The sequence below is a fragment of the Armigeres subalbatus genome, chromosome 3, assembly GCF_024139115.2.
Source record: "Armigeres subalbatus isolate Guangzhou_Male chromosome 3, GZ_Asu_2, whole genome shotgun sequence".
Classification (NCBI taxonomy): domain Eukaryota; kingdom Metazoa; phylum Arthropoda; class Insecta; order Diptera; family Culicidae; genus Armigeres; species Armigeres subalbatus.
Genome location: NC_085141.1, coordinates 21,896,020 through 21,912,660, shown reverse-complemented (window position 1 = coordinate 21,912,660; position 16,641 = coordinate 21,896,020). Strand labels below are relative to the sequence as shown.

The 16,641-nt window shown below is 37.8% G+C and overlaps 1 protein-coding gene across 1 annotated transcript in view; it reads right to left on the bottom strand.

The window, feature by feature from the left end:
* LOC134223644 (histone-lysine N-methyltransferase ash1-like) overlaps positions 1–16,354 on the bottom strand; it is a 40,845-nt gene extending 24,491 nt beyond the window's left edge. The window contains 1 exon segment of the mRNA XM_062702831.1: positions 15,954–16,354. The gene's annotated coding sequence lies outside the window, so the exon portion shown is untranslated.
* Positions 16,355–16,641: the final 287 nt, after the last annotated feature.

The following is a 16,641-nucleotide window of genomic DNA, read 5'->3' as shown; positions in this document are numbered from 1 at the left end:
AAACCATTGAGTTGTTTCTTGGTGTTTAACACCCAGAAGGCCAAGCTCTTCAGGAAGGCAATTTATAAAATTGAAAAAAAAATATAACTCTGCTCATTTTCAACCGATCAATATGAAATTTTGAGACAAGGGTCAATTTTCATTCTATGGAACTCTCCTCAAGTATTTCCTAATAACAAAGCTACACTATATAGGTTCTATTAGTGATTTTGCAGAATTTTTGAAGTGCTGGTGAGCGTCTATAGGATGCCCCCGAAGGTCCCCAGGGAAGTTATAGGAGGAAAGATTTTAGTTCTTAGCCCAAAACATGTCATGTGAGAGATCATTCTTCATGATTTTTCTCAAATAAATTTCTATTTAGTCAACTGTCTAATTCGAGTTTAGTACTTTCCTTCCACTAAGTTTTCCTTCCACTAAAGATAACATTGCAGATACGTATTTTGACCTCAAATGTGAGGTCGTCTTCAGTGTTTCGTACTTGACTTTCTATTTAGTCTCTAAATTAAAGTGGAAAAACCTAATTGACCACTTTCGGAATACCCCAAAACCCTTCGGAAACTCACGGAGTAGTGAAGCCTGTTAGAAGGGACATTTCCGTTTGTAGAACAAAACGTATCATGGGACTGCTCTATCTTCATGATTTTTCTCGACTAATTTTTTTGATTATTATATAAAAGACAACTGACCTCATTGTATGTATCAACAGATACATATTTCGTTTTCTACTTAAAAACTGATTACAGTTCGACTGGGGTGTTTATTGAATTATTTTGGCTTTTTCAGTCTGATATATTCAAACGGGTTTATATTTGCATTGCCCGACGTTTCGGCCCGTTTATTGGGTGTTTTCCCTTGAAAAAGACCCAATAAACGGGCCGAAATGTCGGGCAATGCAAATATAAACCCGTTTGAATATATCAGACTGAAAAAGCCAAAATATTTCAATACACTACTTAAAAACTTCTCCAGTGTTTTGTTACCGAGTCGAAAGACAAAGTGATTACATGAAGTGGAGGTAATACGCAGAAGCTCGTGGTTTTTCCATTTTTCTATTTTGTATCTTTCTCTATACCGCCGGAAATAAGTATGAAGACAAGCATGGTTTTCAAACATTTTTATCGTGTTTGAGGAACGAAATCTGGCTAAAATTTCACTAGCCACCTGTTTTCAAGATGAACTTTCGATCTTTGAGTGAACTGTATACATATCCATTAATTTTTGTTAAGTCTGCAAACCCTGATTTGTGCCCCCACCGATAGTATATTTCTCGAGTACGACTATGAACTCTGTAACTGTCAAACGTATCGAGCTTTCAACTTTGTATCTGAACACTCAACAGTAAATAAAGAACACGTTTTTGTTTTTGCTCCGTAAATGTTCCGGGTTTTATTGTCGTGTCCGTTGTCCCGACCATAATAACACTTTATGTTACCGGTCCCAGTTGTTGCGCGTCGCGTATTGGTAGTGGAAAAAGTGCCGAGATGGTGGATGACGAAAAACACGAACGGTTTCTGTTAACCTTGTTTGATGGCACAAACTTCATCGCGTGGAAGTTTCGGATGCGGGTGCTGCTGTAAGAAAAAGAGCTTCTAGAATGCGTCGAAACGAAGGTGGAAGATGTTGCTGAGCTGGTTGAGCTAGCGGGCGATTCTGCGGATGTCGAGAGAGACAAGAAGACCAAACGTGAAGCCAGATTAAAGAAGGAGAGGAAATGTAAATCCTTGTAGGTGTTCCGTGTCCACGATTCGCAATTGGAGTATATACAGGAGAAAGGTACGCCCAAGGAGATTTGGGATGCTTTGAAGCACGTTTTCGAACGCAAAAGCATCGCCAGCAGGATGCATTTGAAACGTCAAATGATGGCATTGCGTTTCGAATCCGGCGCAATGAAGGACCACTTCTTGAAATTCGATTGCCTTGTAAGAGAATATCGTGGAACAGGAGCTGTTCTTGATGATTTAGATGTTGTTTGTCAGCTTCTATTCACGCTGGGGCCGGCTTATTCCGCCGTCTCGACAGCACTTGAAACAATGCCGGAGGAGGATTGTCCTTGGAATTTGTTAAGTTGGACGAGGAGATAAAGCAGCTAGGAACAAGCGTCGAGTTGGTTACTCAAAAATCGGATGGTGCGGCCTTTTCCGGTTCGAGGAATCAACAGAAGAAAAAGAAGAAATTTAAATGCTTTGGATGTCACGAACAAGGGCACAAACTTTCCGACTGCCAACGGAATCAGCAGCGAGACAAAGGAAGCAAACATAGTAAGCAGCGATCGAGTGCGAATCAGGCGAACGATAGACCTGAGTCGTTTATTGCTTTGACTGATGGAAGTGAAATTTCCGAATGACGGCGTGTACAGTGGTTTGTGGACTCGGGATGTTCTGATCATTTGGTCAAGGATGATGATCTTTTTGTGGAGTTGAAGCCACTAAAAACGCCTGTTGAAATTGCGGTGGCTAAAGAAGGAGAGTCAATCGTGGTTCGTCATAGTGGGACGGTGCAGTTAATCTCGGTTGTTAACGGTGAGTGTATCCCTTGCACTGTAAACAATGTACTTTACGTACCATCGCTGCGTTTCAACTTGTTCTCCGTGTTGAACGTCGAAAGAAAAGGCATGAAGGTAGTAGGGGGAATGACGGCTTTGGCAGGTTTTGTTCTATTATTGGCAGGGGGGTTTTTTATGACTGACTAGGCTCAAATTTGGCCTAAACATTCTTTGCATATCACAGAATATTGTGGCCAAATTTCATAAAATTTGATCGACAAAAACCCCCCTGCCAATAATAGAACAAAACCTGCCAAAGCCGTCTTTCCCCCTATTTAGTGAATGAAAAGTACACATCTGGAACGGTTCCGAACTGGTTGCGACTGGGTCGCGTCGTGGAAAGTTGTACGAACTAAACTTATACACAGTCGAAGAATGCGAAAGTGAATCGTTGATAGCTTGCGGTCGTATTACAAAACGTATCGAGTTGTTACACCGTAGATTAGGGCACCTAAACAAGAGACAGCTAGAACAGTTGCTGAACAAGAACATGCTCGATGGTTTGCAACCGATGCAGTGCGGTGGTTCGGATGATAGTGTGATCGTATGTGAGCCATGCATCATTGGCAAACAAACGCGCCAACCTTTTTCGGTTTTCGAGAGCAAACGGTCATCGCGTGTTCTCGAGGTCGTTCACTCCGACGTGTGTGGCCCCATTGAGCCGATCGGTCGTAACGGCGAGCGTTATTTTGTGACATTCACGGATGATTGGACCCATTTCGTTATGATCTTCCCGATGAAAACCAAGGATGAAGTGCTCGGTTGGTTCGAATATTATGAGTCGGTGGCCACTGCTAAGTTTGGGAAGAGCATTTCCCGGGTTAAGTGCGATAACGGCGGTGAATATCAGAGTAAAGCTTTTGCAGCGTTCTGCCGCCGAAAGGGGATACAGGTGGAATTCACGGTCCCATATACGCCCCAGCAAAATGGGACCAGTGAGCGAATGAACTGCACACTGGTAGAGCGGGCGCGGGCTATGCTCGAAGATTGAAAAGGTGTTCTGGGTGCAGGCAGTTGAGACGGCTGCATACATTGTTAACAAGACACGACCGCTCAACGTAAACTACGTAAAACCAAATCTAAACACATAAAAATGAATTTTTGTCTGTCTGGCCTTATAGACTCGGGAACTACTGAACCGATCGGCATGAACATTAGTATGTAGAGGTTTTTGGGAACGACGAAGGTTCTTATGATGGTATTAGACCCCTCCTCTTCTGGAAGGGGGACTTCCATACAAATGAAGTACAAATTTCTGCTTTAATCGAGAATTAATCTAAAAAATGGAATCCAAATTTGCAAATTTTGAATACTAAACCGTCTTTTGAATAAAATGCAAATGTAAAAAATATATAATTAATCAATTTTAGGTGAAACGAAGCACGTCGATTCTGCTAGTATAGTATATTAACAATATATTCCACCTCGTGAGTCTTATGTTGGATAATGGGCAGCACTGTCCTATCCAACTGCTGGAGCCACCCCATTCTTGCACTACATTTCATAGATAATACCCTAAAAGTAGGCAAAAATACTATGGTGTGGCTATCACTTTGGATAAAATTCATGGTCTGCGTAAAAATCTGAATAGAAGCATTTGCATTTTAACACTTTTTAAAAATAAATGCCAACGCCGGATATTTTGTTCCTAGTTTTACTGACCTCAAATCACATTAATTGTGCGTGGTATCTGTTTTAGCGTGTGTTTGATATGCTCACAAACACATTCTCTCGCTCTTTTCCGAAGTGTGCTGCTGTCAAAGAAAACGAACAGTCCCGATTTTATTTAGTGAAACATAGAGCAAATATTGCATAAATTTGCTCTTTGTGGTGATAATCAAGTGGTGAATAAGTGTTATTATCATTTAGTATATCAAATGATACTAGCGTTTTCCGCGGTGAATATTAGACATAGAGCAATGTACCCAAAGTTGTAGAGGGGAATCAGCGCTAGAAGTCCGCCATACAACATTTTTCGAAATTCCGCCTATGGAATGGGTTATTGGATGAATACTAAATGATAATGAAATGATAAGTTCAATCCCTGTGGTTGATTCGTCAATTATGAAATCATGCCACCAACACCCAGGTTTTTATTTACACGGTTGGAATTTATTAATTTCTCGGTTAACCCGAACTTTCACAGCTTTTTAAATACCACCTGAATTTTCTTTCATTTTTTGTGGATTTTTTCGTGCGGTTAACTCATTGTTTCATTGACACTGAAGGTCTTAAACGACTAAAGCCGGAGCGGAAGTCTAGATTGCTTTGAGAATAGGTCGTATGTGCAAAAGAGAGATTCTCTTTGTTCACGCTCTCTTTCGCTAATAGATCGGCAAGTTTAGCATTTTCTGCTACATTTTCACTTTAGCACGCTAGACAAAGTTATTGCCTTTAGATATCTGCCAAAAAATCCAACATAAATTTGTGTATAGCTTTGTAATAATCGAAAGAGAATGTAACCGAAGAGAGGCTCTCTTTTGCACATACGACCTATTCTCAAAGCACTCTAGAAGTATGGTTTGTGTAAGTTGTGTACACACTTAAATTCATAATTACAGCTCGGTAAATTTTTTTACTGGTTTTGTTCTGTAAAAAATAATTTATACCGTAAGCTCGGTTAATAATTGTAATATAACTGATATCTGTAATAATGTTCACCGATCTCTCTGTAAACTGAAACGTCACAAATGTTAATTACCGAGCACGGTTCCCATTGATTTTGAAACATTTTTACAGTGTTCTGTAAGTTATCTTACAAACATCGTTAAATTTCAAACCGATTTCTCAGTTAATAGAAGTCGTCTGTCGTGATGCTTGATAAAGCGCCATTTTTTCAAATCTTCATCTGTCTTCAAAATGGCTGAGCAAGCAAATCAGATTTCAACATAAAAATATCTAGAATAATGGATATTTCTACCATTTTGTGTGGTAAGTAATTAAGCTGTAACTTCGTTGTAGATAATTACAAATATCATTATATTATCATATATTTTCAACACTTTCCTAGCAGATATATGTTTCTCGATAATGCGCATAGTGCTGGAATGCTAGAAAGGACGCTACGCCCCGCAGAACTTACAGCTATTCCTTTGGCTGGTAGCATTACAATGAAAGCGCAGCCTCACACTTTGGGATTTCTTTTTCGAATTTTGTTTCCAATGGATTGGATTTTTTTTCTTCTAAAAGTGGATATACGATTAGGTGGAAGAACGATTCTTGGAGGATGTGCGAGCAAAATGATATATTCATATGAGAATCTCTGAACAATAAAAATAATGTTTTAATAAATATTCAGTTTTTTAAAGTAATTATTACTGAAATAAAAAAGAATAGAAATAGAAACCGCTTAATATTGTGATTTAATTCATGGATTCGGGAACACCAGTCACGGTTTTCAAAACGTTCCAGAAAACGTGACTGTGTTCCCGAATCCGTGGCTGTTGTTCACGAAAAAATAAACCGTGAACTTTTAAGTTCACTATTTCATGAACGTTTTTTGCGTGTACTAGCAGATCAAATGCCAGTTTCCATGTCAGTTCAACTCAACCCTTCCTAAATATTTTAGCAACAGCCACTACACCTGACGGTAGAATTGCAAGATTTCCATTATCAGGCGACAGGTGGTGTTGCTGTGTGTTTGTATCAATGTAATATTGCATATACACTAGTGACATCTGTTGTTCGATATCGTAAGCTTTCAATGTTCCTTCCACACACACGAGGTGGAGAACAGTCTTGAAGAAATTGAAAGTATACAGCTAGAATTTAGTATGGAGGTACAATGAAATCTCTTTTATTGTTTAGAACTGTAAAACAAGTCGTGGGAACAAAAAATCTAAAAATTGTTTGTTGCTTTTTGACCTAGGTTTCACATTGATGCGTTGCGTAGTTAATGAGAACCGATGATTTGTCCATACAAGGAAATTCATTTTACTTTAAATGTTGTGGCGCCATCTCGTTCAAACAGCACCTTTGTCTTTGCCTTATTTTGCGACTGTTCCGATGGTGAAGGTGAGCAACTAAGCGAGCCTTGCGAAATGGGGAAAAGGTGGGGAAAAGCTGGCACACGATGAATACTTATATTACAAAGATAAACAGCAAATATACTATATTAACAATATGATTCACTCTCACGAAATTTTGGCGACACCGCATGTGGCTCCATCCGTGCCCAAAAGGATCGATACACGCTGAAACGAAACTACCCAAAATATGAGGATCGGTAAACACACACTTCAAAATGTCATCACCTGGGTGGTGCGGATAGAATCGATTTGGTTGTCAAACTGAAGCCAAAATTTTCTACTTATTGTGCCGGAGCCAAACATTGAAGATTGTGGTTATGTTCGTTTCTGATTTAATATTGAGAAGTATTGTTATTATTTGGGGAAAAAAATAAAAATAAACTTTGTTTGAGTTTTGTATTCTTTGTAACTAATATTCTCACATTATATTTCGAGTGGAAAATTAGTAGGAATGCAACTAAAAAGCACTCGTTACGAAATTTCACGAGATTCAGCAGCCGATTGGAGCATGAATGTATGTGAACAATCGTAAAGTCATGTAGAGTCCAGCGCATTTGTGCGCCCTCCTGCAGCGTGGAAGAAGAAATTCGAAGAGCGGGAAATGTTTGACAGCCAAGTAACTGCAAAATAATTTTGTTTATGGGAGTAATTTCAAAATATCCCTCTACTCGCTTGAGCGCAGAAAAGTGGCTCTATCCGCAGCACCCAGGTCATCACAACAAAAAATAGGGATGTCTTATGTTTTTTTGTGCACATAATCGATTAAAGTTAATCGAATACTAACGGAAAATCAAATGTTGTAGCAAAATTGTGGTAGACATTTTTTTACTAATATGTATAACAAATTAGATGTTGCGCGTTGAACCGCCGGTGCCTCATATCGATACACGGTGGAACATTTGGAAAGCTAAGAGGTTGCTGTTGAAGTTAATACTTTATATTCTGCATCCACATCTCGTTTTATACTCGCTCTCTGTTCTCACACTTTTTTACCGGTTTTCATCTTACATTGACCCAATTCCATATATTTTTAATTTTTTGTTGTTTTAATTTTAAAAATGTTTAGAGGCATCAAATAATACAATTCTTTGGGAAATTTGACAATAAAAAAGTCAAAGAATCGACTCAGAAAAAAAACAAGGTTATACTCAAGGACGGAAATCTTCGTTTTACTATCAGTTGGATAAACGTTTTGATCAGACGCTCGACAATGCAGGCACGAATATCTCGCAGCATGCTGTCAAACTTCCATACCAAATTATCCGCCCGATCCTTAACAGTCGATTGATAATCGAACGTAAAAAATGAATATCTACCGGGGTTAAAATGAATATTTGGAATTGCGGTTGATTTGCACCGATAAATGATGATTATTTTACTTTATATACTAAACAGATTCATATCTTTTAAGAATCTGACTTCAAAATGTTAAATCCATGCACTGCAGTATGAAATGATATTCATATTTTGAAATTTCAAATTGAATATCAATGTACTAAACTGAAGATTGATTTTGACACCGCACAAAACAACGCTGACACCGAGTTTCGACGCTTCCTGCTGTTCGTGTACACACATTCACACATTCAAATTTGTGAAATACTGGCAACTAGACTGTGTGTTGGATGTCAACTATTTGAGTGTAGTTAAAATGACTTTTTCTGTCCCTGGTTATACTTTTGAAAAAGACATTTTTATATTATATCGTACAGGAGCTCATGCATTTTTACTATTTACATATATGGATTTTGCGAGCATTTAGTTCAGATTACGAGCTTGTGACATGTCTTTGTATTTTCTTGCTGACATTTCACGTGTCGAAAACATAATTTTCTAACTACTGACAAAGGTAGTGTAATCATGATAGTCGAATGACATTTTATCTGCACGGCTTATCATACGTTTATCAACTCCCGATGAACATTTTGTTTAATTTAGTGACAAGCTAAGAAAATAATTATTTATTATTTATTTTTACTGAGAAAAAATGATATCACGCTCTGAAAATACTCAATAAATTTACAAATCTGACACATTTTGAATTAAATAGATTCATCTGTTTTTAATAGTTAAAAGTTCATCTGTTTATTCACAAAATTATTTGAAATATCCCTTGTCACTATTTAACTCACATTTCAAAGATTGTTTTTCTGATTGAATCATGGTAGGATATGAACACAAAATACAACAGCCGTGAAAACCAATGCAATCGCACTCAAATTTATTTAGAATGTGGCAGTAATCCAGCTGACAGTAGGACAGTGAAACCTGATTGAAAATTTTGAGTAAAGACGGGTTCATGAAACTAACGAGGCTAGATTTAAAACGCAATATGAAAATTCGGAATTTGGTTGACTGCAAACTAGCTATTCAGTTTGCAGTCAACCAAATTGATCACACGGTTTAAACATATACGAACGTAGAAAATAATTCAAGTACTTCTGGGTGGAATTCGTTAATGAATCAAATTGATTTTTATAGAGGGTAAGTGTACCGGCTTTGGCCACCTTAGTGCCTAACATGACCAATCCTGAAAAAGCATTTTTTCCAAAAAAATCGATCAGTTTGAACAGTTAAGAAGCAAAGCCCTCCAAATTGCTTTAATTGCAGTAAATAATGCAATATGTAAATGAAACTAAGTTTGGCCACCGAGTCCATATGATTTCTTTAAAGGCCGATACAAATATTTAAGGACTATTTTGTCTCCCCCCCTCGGATTTTTTTTTGCCAAAAAATAATATTTTCAGGGGCCAATAAAATAAAATTCGGATAACTTTGAGGTTTTTGTTTAAGGAGGTTTTGAGGAGTTGTTTAATTTTGTTTTCATTTTAATATTAATTTTTTATTATCCCCCCCCCCCTTGACCTTTCGGAGACCAGTAGGACAAAATGTTAATTAAATATTTGTAACAGCCTAGTTTGTTCACCACGTCAAAATATAAGCTATAACATCCTTTTGTTGTGGTATGCCATATTGTGGAGCAGATCTCATTATCAATATGGCTATCTTATCTGCAAAAAAACTGCACTTTATTAAGCCATACAAAAGTTGAACAAAAAGGGGGGGGGGTATAACACTTTATCAAAATTCAAATGACCATAACTCTGTGAAATATCAATAGATTTCTTTGGTTCTGCCAGAGTTCGAAAAGAAAACTCATCTTGTTTTGAAAAATTTATGTTCAAAGCACAGAATACCGGCAAGGATGTTATCGATCATTTAGTAATCTAAGTTTGATCACTTATTAGTTTGTCAATAACTTAGGACTCCAGAGGCTGAATTTCAAAATGTGTTGTATGGTGGTCTTCTAGTGCGAAGGTTTTTCTACAACTAACAAGTTGATGTTTGAATTTAACTTATAACGGAGTTATAGCGCTAGTAGCAGTAACTTATACGAAATGATAAAAAATTTCAATCCAAAATTTCAATCATTTGGTATAAGTTACTGCTACTAGAGCTATACTGCCGTAATCTGGAAAAGTGACGTAACAGCCATTTTACAACATGCATGTTTTCCATTTTTCTGTTAAAGAGATCGACGAGTAGTACTCGTTAACACCATTTTTGGAAAATGGCGTATACGTAACTTTTTCAGATTACGGCAGTATAGCTCCGTTATTAGTGAAATTAATTGAACGAACTGTTAGGCAGAGTTGTAGATAAACCTTTGCTCTAGAAGTCCACCATACAACATATATTGAAATTTAGCCTCTGGAATGAGTTATTGACAAACTACTAAATGATCAAAAACATATAACTAAATGATCGATAACATACCGGAGATACCGGAGAAGATCAAGATTTTTAGTCACATTCTTGTTGGATTCACTGCTAATTGATGATTGGGAAGCCGCTGTGAAGGCCTGTGATAAATTAATCGCGAAAAATCTTGCAAATCCGTTAAATCACTGCAGAGGATGCAGAGAAAAGCTCGACTAATTTTTATTAATTTTGCCTTCGGTGAAAGCTTGGATACAAACCCATCCATAGATATAAAACTGAAATTCTAACTCAAAAGGAAATTTAAGCATTTAAATGAAAGGCACTAGAAATATTAGTTCTGGAATCAATATTACGATAACATATATTGATTATATTATTAAAATGAAACAAATTTAGCAAAAAATATTTGGTAGGTGAAGTTGCGAATACCTTCCTGCTTAACTAACATCAAATACATTTTTCGAGAAAAGTAAGAACTGTTGAGAACACCCGCATGTGATGCAAACTTTCTGGTGGTTTACTAAAAACTAAACATTGCTTTCCACGCATATATGTTAGCACCTGGATGCTGGCAACTATGGATAAAAAATCTTGCGAAAAACTAGCTAATGCTTGCAATTATTTTCGACCCAAAAGAAATTGAATCAATATTTTCTAACGCGCCGCAAGCATTTTCTTGTATGCGGATCAGCTTCTATTGGAGCAGTCGGATCAAAATTGATTTTTCTGTATTATCGTAATAAGTGTAAAAGAAAAAAATCGATCTGCTGATGATCGATTTATTCAAAAAAGTATGGACATCCCTGCACTGTTGTATGAAAACTTATGACAGTATGACAGTCACTGTAAATTGGCAGGAAGATTTGCTAGAATAAACAAGAAGAAAACACGTTTAGATTCCTCTTTGCTCGCTAGATGATGTTGTTATCACCGGCAAATGGTTCGCCATTTCGTTGTATGGAAAAGCTCGAAGTGAACCATATTGTTAATATAATATATTTGTAAACAGGTATGTTGTTCCATCATGATTTCATGGCGAAAAAAAAATGAAATCTACTATCATTTCTACAGACTTTCGAATCATGTTCCTGGGTATGCAAACGTTGCATGAAGAAGAAGAAGCATAAAGATTATATTCGAAAAAAATTGCACGGGGAAGCATACAAAAAATTTTTTGAAACTCTAGAAACATTCTAGAAACAATTTAATTAAAAACGGTTAGCAGTGCGGGGTCGAATTTCTTTCTTATATATATGAAGTGCAATATCACTAAATAAAATTTTAAATCGAAATGATGTGGTTTTTATACAATAAAAGAATTTCCGACCCCGTACTGCTAACCGTTTTTAATTAAATTGCTTCTAGAATTTTTGAAAAGAGTTTCAAAATTTTCTACGTATGCTTCCCCGTGCAGATTTTTTTGAATATCATCTTTTCTGCTTCTTCTTCTTCATGCAACATTAGACTGCCAATCATGAGAACTCTTGACTCAAATGCCAGTCTCGCGCAAGAACGCAAGTGCGTCGATGAGCAAATTATTTACTATCAGCTGCGTCACATAATCATCTCCCTAGTGCATTAAACGTTGAAACCGAGCGGTACAAAAATAAATTGAAGCAAAAAGCTCAAGGAAGCTCAGAACGCCCTGAAAAAATCATACGTTATTGTGCCGCGAGAGCTCCAGTTGAGGTAAGTTTCACTTGAAACTACGTTGTACTGCCTTCATGTAGGATAACTTCCAATTTTTATTATATTTATTTTTATTTATAATCACAGGCCCAAATCCAATTGTCCAAGACAGCACAGCGAAGAACCTGTGAGAGGCAACGATACCGTGAGTATCCAAATGATCCGTAAGACTACGATGTGTTAGATGAATCATGTTTCACAACCTTTGACGATCAACAATTCCTGTTGAAAAATGTTGAAATAAGTAATGGAAGAATCATGATTTTCTCAACAATCACAAACATCAAACGGTTGAGATTGTCTCCCGTGTACATAATGAACGGTACCTTTACGATTGCTTCTTCTACCTTCAGACAGGTATTCACCATTCACGGATGTATAGGGAAAAAAATTCTGTCATTCGTTCACATGTCTTTACCCAACAAGGCGGAAAACACATACCGAAAAGCATTGCATTTGGTGAAAAATATTTCTAAAGAAAACAACATTCGTCTTAATCTGGATATAGTTTTGACAGTTCACAAATGCGGATGGAACCATTAGAAGGAAGAAACCAAGATTTATGCCAGAATTCTGGTCAGTGCATAACTTGACCTTAAATGATTGTCCGAGAACATCCAATGCAATCGACGGATACCACAACAAAATCAACAGAATAATGGAGGGAAAAAAGGATCAAAAGTTTTATCGTGTCGTGAAAATGTTCCAAGAGGTCAACTTCTGCTGACTATCTTCGTCATCTACAAGAAGACAAAATTGAACGACGAAAGTCTGACAAGTTTTTGTTGAAACAGGAGAAACTTAAAACTGCAGTTGTTTCAAGAAGCGAATCACTGAACGCTCCTGTTCGAGCACATCCAGTCGATCACACAAGAAATGAGATAAAAGCGTTAATGTTACATAATAAACAAATAAAGTTAAAACTGATTTTTATTTTACTGTTTAAAAGAAATATTTTTCGCGGAATTGTTACATTAGGGGAATTGTCGTACAATCTACAGTAACATTTCCAGGCTGATAGTGTCCACTGCCCCCTTATAACAGGTTCCAGGGGCCTTCGAGAATGGGCGGAACCATCTGGAACCATGTATATATGGGTGTCAAATTTCATGTTTTTCCAAGACGATGAATATAGAATCTATATTAAAGATACATTTTAAGGACTGTAAAACTCACTGGCTTATTTGTTACAGGTTCCAGGTCAGGTGTTCTGCGAAAGTGACATCTGTTCAGGGTGTATGGCCAATCCCGGACCGTTTTCACGGAAATGGCCATATTTCTGCGTATACCTGACGGCATATTAGTTCTAGTTTCTGGGAAAAGTAAAAAAATGATGGAAGTAAACGTAACATTAAATGACAAGCAGTAGAAAAAATGTATTTTTAACATACCCTCGGAGATCCCGGACAATCTCCGGTGGCCAGAAGCCAATCTAAGGTTTTAGATGAAAAAAAAACTAGTGGAACGTTGGAAAATTTTTTGAAATAAATCCATGTTAGTAGTTTTCCGTCCACTAGATGTAGAAGGGTTTCAAAATTATTTCATTATCAAACATTCTGTTTTGCAAATTGTTGTCATATTGCTTCTGCAAAATGTTCTATTAGCGATGGATGTCTAACATAGCGGTAAGATGCGCGGCTATAAAGCAAGAGCATGCTGAGGGTGACTGGGTTCGATTCCCGGTGCCGTTCTAAGCAATTGTCGGTTTGGAAATTGTCTCGACTTCCCTGAGCATAAAAGTTTTGTCGTGCTAGCCTCATGATATACGAAAGCAAAAATTGTAACTTGGCTTAAAAACCTCGCGGTTAATAACTGTAGAAGTGCTAAATGAACACTAATCAGCTAGGTGGCAATGTTCCAGAGGGATATGTAATTCCAATAAGAAGAAGAAGAATAAGTCTAACATAAGTCTAGTTATAACAAAACCCCACTCTTGTATTTTCATACATTCGTTTCTTTTATAAAACTCACTAGAAAAATGTGTAGATATTATTTGATACGTTTCCTTTTGAACAATTCAGATGCATTTGCCATGATTTTATTTGATTCAAGTAAGGCCGATAAAAGATTCTTTAAGTTTACTTTTTATAGTTAAATTAGCTTGTAAAATCCCTAAAATGACCCAAAACTCAACTAATAAGATTTTTATACAAGCCGAGAGCTTCTTATTTGAAACCTTCTAGTATTCTCTAAGCAAGGATAGGGTTTTTTCAATTGGTATATCTTCTTCTTTTTATTCTTATTCTTCAATGGCCCTACATTCTAACTGGAACTTGTCCTGCTTTTCAATTAAATATATATTAGCAATTCCTTGGTTATTCATTGATAGCTTTTCTATGCTCGCCATTGCATGAGTATGTGTCATGTGTGGCAAGTACAATGGATACATTATGCACAGGGAACCGAGAATATTTCCCACCTGAAAACATCCTAGGCCGGACCAAGAATCGAGCTCGTTATCTCCGGATTGGCAATCGTACGCCTCTGCTCGTAAGGCTAACTGGAGATCCCGGTTCTGGCGAAGTATAACTTTTAGTATATACGCCAACCACTAGAAATTGAAGAAAAGATTAAATATAACAGTATAGAGCTACGAACACTAGGGTCGCTTTTTACGCGGTTTATAATCGGTTTATTACGCGAAAATAATTTTCAAAAAACATATAAAAATCATATGGTTTAAAAAAGTTGCGGGAGACCGATAGATTGATGGAAACAAACCGCGTAAATAGTGATCAGTATGTTCCTATCACTATTCGAAATGAGCGCGAAAAGGTCGTCGAACCTGCTATCCGTTTTATTCGATCGTCGCTCTTGCATGCATGCATTCATGCTTCGAGCTCGCCCAAACGCTGTCTTCTCTATGTCCTCCATTCTTCAGCTAAACAAAATGCAATCTGGCGTGGAGTAGTGCATCTCAAAATACGCTCGAACCAAACGAGATCGCGCGCGCGTTTTCGAAATTCCTTCCACCCGTTTTTATCTCGGCGGCGCACACCTCCGCCGTCATGTCAGGCGGTTGTTTTGGTAGCCATTCGCCCTATCAGCAGGCTGTGCGCGTGGTTGAGTACGATGTTAGCGAGGCGCGCGCTTCCAAAACTCGAAAACTGGGAAAAATGCCGCAACTGCGATAATTGATGACGTATGGGTTTTCACCTTTCGGAAGTTCGGTTTGCTATGAACACGCACACCGATTCGAGTGCAATCGAAGTGGCTTCGATGCATTGCATGTCAGGTAGAAAGGGTTCGAGCTGTATCACTACTGTAATAAGTTCGACGAAAAAGTAGAAAAGGAATGCAAAAAGTTAATAAAATATTTTTGCATGCATGTTTTACTAAACTAACAAGTTCAAGTTTGAACTTTGTTCGTTGTTCTGATCCCTTATTTCACAAAAACATTCATTATAGTTTGATTACTGTTCCCAATTATACGTCCTCTTTTTTTTTTTTGAAATGCGGATAATGTGCATAAATTATCTCGAACGGCATTTCCAATTTAGGAGGACTACTTTGCTTTCCTGAGCTAGTCTGGTCAAAGCAGACCTGCACTGTGGAATGTTTTTTTTCTCAGTAACGAGAAAAGGGGTCATAGCTTCGCAGCTGTCATAAAAAATGAACAACACGGGTTCCAAATGGCAACATTTAGATACAACCTTGACAAACTGCATGAAGCAGATAACAAGCACACAGACTGACAGAAGACAAATTGACAGAGAGACAGACAGATACGATAATTAAGGGCATAACCTCAATTTAATGAGATATGCATCCATAACAAAACACTAGTATTTAACACAATGGATAAACAAAAATATATTTATCAATTTGATTATTTGATCTACAGCGTAATTCACTCTCCTTCTAACTGTATTGCGAACCTTGTTGGTATGTACACAGATACAGCTTGCTAATAAAAATTCCATTTCAAAAAGCAAAAATCCAGGTCACTTGAAAGCACTCACTATTCTTACCTCAATAAGCACACTTCTTCACCTTGCCAGTCACTGTCTCCACCAATCCATTGCCAGTACAAATCCACCAAATGTATCACCTTCACTTCCCATGGCCCATTGCCGAGATATCGCACTCAATTCGCAATTTACATAACACCCCCTTTCGCCAGGATTTCAAAACTTTCCACGCACGATAATTTTCACTTTATTCGAGCAAAATACTGCCCGCTCGTACTCCAAGGCAAAATAAAAATTCTAAAATGGCGTCTGGCGCAACCAACTCCGTCTGTCAAACATCCAACCAACAAACTCTTCGCTCCGCCACCGACGGTAACCAAATCAACTCGACTATGGAACGGGGCCACTGATCGTGCCAGAAAATTCACTTTTCACCGTCGAATCACGCACGAATCCACCCAACTTTATATGTGCTTCCGACGGGAATATCTACGGCTACACTTTACGCATCACTTTGGTCACTTTCGGGCGCGAGAAGTAGGCGTAAATGTTGACAGAAAATTCCTCCGTCACTGCTGTAGTGTCGGGGGATGGGGAAGAAGGTTGACCATCGTCAAAGTTGTGCTCGCTGGCCAGAGAAAACTCGCACCAATACAACTGAGCATTTATTTTGACTGTTTAGTGACACGAACGCGCTTTGCATGGGTGGATGGAGCAGTGTGCGTGTGCGATGAACAGCACTGCGTTT